General features: G+C 31.4%; 1 long non-coding RNA gene across 1 annotated transcript; it reads right to left on the bottom strand.

Moving 5' to 3' along the window:
* Positions 1–537: 537 nt before the first annotated feature.
* Positions 538–1,655, bottom strand: LOC141457036 (uncharacterized). Its single transcript, XR_012460174.1, has 3 exons — positions 1,318–1,655; positions 959–1,137; positions 538–882 (listed from the first exon to the last, which is right to left on the bottom strand). It is a non-coding gene; the product is annotated as an uncharacterized lncRNA (long non-coding RNA).
* Between the last annotated feature and the right edge of the window lie 3,274 nt (positions 1,656–4,929).

Here is a 4,929-nt window from a genome sequence, read left to right as displayed (position 1 = left end):
AACGTTATGGTTATTTTGAAGGAAATAGCTTTCTTAGAAGCTATCCAGTTATTAGCATTCTTTGATAAGAGAACGCGATTGTTGTAGAATAAATAAGTCTCCATCTGGAATTAAAACGGGTTTTAACCGTTCCTTGCTCGCTAACTTTTAATTATTATATTCATAAAACAGCTCAAAGTTGATGATTTATAACAAACATTGGAAGGACAAGAAAAAATATTATAGATAAAGCAAGCAGTGAATCGGTGAAAGTCCAATGATTGATATCGCAATTGTACTTAAAGGCTCTTCGAAATCTAAATCTCCTTAAAAAAAAAGATGAACAAAGAAAACGAACGCAATTGTCATCACGTAACGCAAAATCCTTCCAACAATCACTTCAATCTCATTTAATTTAGGCAATAGGCTTTTACTGCCTCTGATATGCTTTGCTTCCCTGATATTTATATTGATTACAGACTCACATTGACTCCTAAATATGGAAAAAAAAAAATAGGAAATCAATAATTGCTAACGAATCTTTAAATAAATATCTATTTTAAAAAATTATATCGTCATTATTGAATCAACCAATAATTAGATTTGAATCCCTCTAGTTTTAGAAGCACCCAAAATTAATATTATGACATTAAAATTAATATAAACTCAAAATTTAAATTTATTCTACATTAATAGAGAACGTTAGGTACCAGAATAAAATTTAATAATATTATTATTTTTTGGTTATTATTATTATTATATTATTTAGGTTACTATAGTTATTATATTACATTATATTTGGTTATTACACACATTTGGTTATTATAAAGTAATTCTAGATAATAAAACTTTAATTTTGTTGCGTTAGTTGCAAACATAGATCACGCTGCGATGTTCAGTTGGCTGTAATTAAAACGAAAATCAGTCAATAGATTTTAATTCTGGAAATATGATTGAGAAAAATTAAAAATTTTCTTACCTATAATTTTTGTCTAGTTCTATTTTTAAAACCGTAGACATACATATTATTTAATAAGTTATTTGCGAGTATACCATTTGGATGACTTAAACAATCTCTTGCGATCGCTATTGACTTTAAAATTTCTTGTATAAATTGTGTAATAATGCTAGAAATATCCTGTAAATCACATTTCATATCTGCAAAATGAAATTCATTAGTTATTTTTATTGATAGTTTAGTTTCCGTTTAAAACTTGTAAATCACACCGAAAGTTGAACTACCCATTTTAAAAATTTAATCTTCAATTTTAAGTTATTCTCTTCATCAAATACATTATTTTGAAAACTCTTGACATTATTCCATGTGATTATAATTACCTTTAGCATATTGATTGACTCCTTTTTGGAAAATATTTTGTAAAAATTGGCGTATACCGTCCCAGAACTTAGCTAAGTAATCATAATCCAGCGATTTTTTTGTGATATTCGATGCAAATAAATTATCAGCATTAATTGTATGACTAATTGCATGTTTAATTAGTTGATTTATTTTATTAAGGAATTTACTTGGCTTTATTTCTCCGCAACTAACACTAAATATATGAGAAAATGACAAAACTATTGTAAATAGTACAATATGGGCCATGTTTACTGGGTTTCATATAATTAACAGGTGGTATTTATTAATTTTTCCTGTGCTCAAGCATAATAAAAGTAATCATTTATTTTTTATTACTTTTTTTTCCAGAACTGTGTGTCTTTAAATATTCATGACTTAGATTTTACTACGTCGCAATAAAAGCACATGCCAATATGTAACTAGTTAATGAAATAATCAATATTTAATTAATACACAAATAGCACAATTATTTCGATGGTTTTATGTAGTTATTAAAACTTTTTTTTTTTTTTAATCTTTTATTGTAACTTACCACTGCAACAGTTGTTGCAACATGCAAATATGGTGAAAGAGAAAAGAAATAACAGGAAATCATGATTGGAGAAGGCACCCAGTGGTGTCACTCCAGTAACGTGCTTAGCTACACTGCTCTCACGATGAGAGAAGATCACGAGGCCATCTTCTCTTCAATCTCCTTAGAGGATTACCTGGTAATGTGGAGGAAGATAGGTATTCTATGAGAGGGTTAGGATGAGCTGCTGTAGAGGAATGAAATTTGAGAAAATGAGTGTTAGCAAGATCTAATAATGAAAAGGATTTTGAGATCACTATGGATAGGTGAGGTTAGATACGTAGAACGGAGCATTAAGAAAGTTTTCGAAGTATTTTTGACTGTAATGTCTGGAGACGTAGTGAGTTGGAACGCTTAGTCGATCCCCATACTTCGATGCCTTATGACCAAATGGGTCGCAGTAACATTAGATATAAGAGTCTTTTGTTGTCTAGGTTTAGTTTCGATTGTTTGTCAAGTAGTGTGGCGAGAAGTTTGTAGCGCTGGTTAGTTTCTTGTCTTTTCAGTCTAGTATGGGGATTCCATGTCAACCGTTTGTCTAGGTTCAGTCCAAGGTAGCGTACTTTGTCCACAGTTGGTATAAGGAGTTTGGTTCAAGATGACAGGAGGTAGGATTTTCCGTCTGAGAGTAAATACTATAAACTTTGACTTCGAAACGTTGGTTTTGATTCTCCATTTGAAAAGCCAGTCCTGTAAGTGGTTGATGTGTGTTTGTAGAGTTCGTGTAGCGATAAGAGGATCGGAATGTGGAGATAAGATAACAGTATCGTCCGCAAAGGTGGAGAGGATAGTATTTGGATGTTGAGGTATGTCTGCTGTATACAAGGAGTAAAGAATAGGACCTAGGACACTGCCCTGAGGAACACCAGCTCGAGCTAGACGGATATCAGAGTCTGCTGCTCCACAGTTGACTCTGAAATACCGATCTTTTAGGTAAGATTTGAGGATGAGGTAGTAAGTATGAGGAAGAATCTCCCTCAGCTTAAACAGTAGTCCCTCGTGCCACACCCTGTCGAACGCCTGAGCGACGTCAAGGAAAACACTCGGGCAATACTGCTTTCGCTCGAGGGAGGTATTATTAAAACTATAAATTATTTTAAAGCAGAGTTATTTAAAGTAAATTACAGCACTTTGTTAGGTCCGACATTTTAAATCTTATTCTTTTGAGGAATCTTGAGGATTGATTTGACTGGAATCAAAAGATTGTTTGTTACACACAACTGGCTGCACTTGATAGTAATTATTTTTTTAACGCTTAAAATATAGAGTTTTACGCAAATTTTCTTTTACTCTGGGTTCGTCATATCAAACTTTTTGAAATAACGTTTTTTGGTGCAAGAGAAAAATTGAGGGGGTCTTGTATAAAATACCGGTTCAAAAGAGAATTTGGTTTTGCGGATAAAATATTCAAAATTCGCTGATAATCATCACGTTACATATCTTAGACAAAATCAATCAACATATTACGAATATTAGTTAAATATTTATTTGTTTTGTTTTGAAATCAGTGAGCATCAATTTGTTTAAATAACAAAAATTTGTCTTCTTTTTTTTTATAAATTATGGCGCGTTAACAGTAGACGTCCACAGATTTTTCGGTGCGTTGTTGGTCTCAGGATAGTGTTCTTTCGTTGCAACCTCATAGTCTAATTCCTTCCTTTATAAATTATTTTCATTTCACTATGCTTACAGAGAAATGAAAATGTCTAAATATATCAACAAGCAACAAAAGGAAAATTGATTTTAGAAATAAATTTCGTGAAAAGTGAGCATTTACGCTCCGTTGTTACAGTTAACGACCTGAGGAAAGCAGTTTAGGATGTCTCATGATCTTCAAAGTCCTTCTGGGTCCAAGTGGCTACCAAATTTAGTTTTATTTCATCTGTATAAATGATAAATGTGCGAGCGTGTGTGAATTTAAGTAACTAATAATTAGAAAATATTTGTAGCTAATCTGATAAACCAAAGAATGCGCCTTTTCAGCTCTTAGTTAGTGCGAGATCGCAAATCTCTGTGAAAGACTGTGAGATATCTTCATCATTGTCGAGATCTCCAGAGACGTGGCTAGATTACAGCCACCCTTACAAGGTGTAATTCCGCAAATTTAGGCAGACATCTTAAGATAATAATATAATGAGAACTCAACCATTATTTCTTTTAAACATATATAACTTTTTAAAAAAAATTAATTTAATTAATAAAATTCCCTTCATTTACATTAAAACATTCAGAACCAAAAGAAAACGCCACGGGCAATTTTCACATTACTACAAATACTATATAATCTTAAAGGGAAAACTACTTTTTGCTGATTAACACCTAGATAATCTGCAGCAATACTTATAATTTCCAAAAAGATATTATGATAAAGACCGTAGAGTTTGCTACTTTGTTTAATTCATGCTATATAATTTAATTATATATACTTTAAGTAAATGGGGTAATAAAAAAAAAAGATTATATAGTTACCAACACCGATTTATATATATATTTTGCTCTCCTTTTTAGAATAGGTGTTTATTAATGATCACGTGACTTCTATTACAATTTTGTCAGGATAGCGTGCTTACATTTAGCCAACGTTGGAAGAAAGCAAAAGGTTCTTTACCAAGTCATTAATTTTTATTTAAAAATTGACCTAAAAAATAGTCAAATAGGAAAAAATAAAGAAAAAGAAAAAATGAAATTACTGTTAGGATGTTGAATGCAGCGTGAATATAGATTAAGTTGAAATCGCCAGATCCTGCATTTGGGAATAGAGAAAGAATCTAAAATTCTCTTATTACAATGACTTTCGTTACAAACAAATTTTATTAACAACTAAATTCAGGGAGCTGGGGGCCGACAAAATTATCAAAAAGGAGTATGTTAGATATTTGCATAACCTTAATTCGTGTGTTAAGTTTGGTTTCAATTTTTTTTTTTTTTTTATTTGATTCATGTTTGAACAAAGTTATTTTTACCCTTGTGAAAAAGTCTAGTGACGGTTCACATCCAGGAGGATTGACTGGGAAGATTG

Source organism: Rhodnius prolixus, unplaced genomic scaffold (genome assembly GCF_049639745.1).
Source record: "Rhodnius prolixus isolate KJV_2025 unplaced genomic scaffold, Rpr scaffold_10, whole genome shotgun sequence".
Taxonomy (NCBI): Eukaryota; Metazoa; Arthropoda; class Insecta; order Hemiptera; family Reduviidae; genus Rhodnius; species Rhodnius prolixus.
Note: the sequence above shows the minus strand (reverse complement) of the source record. Positions and strands in the feature narration are given on the sequence as shown.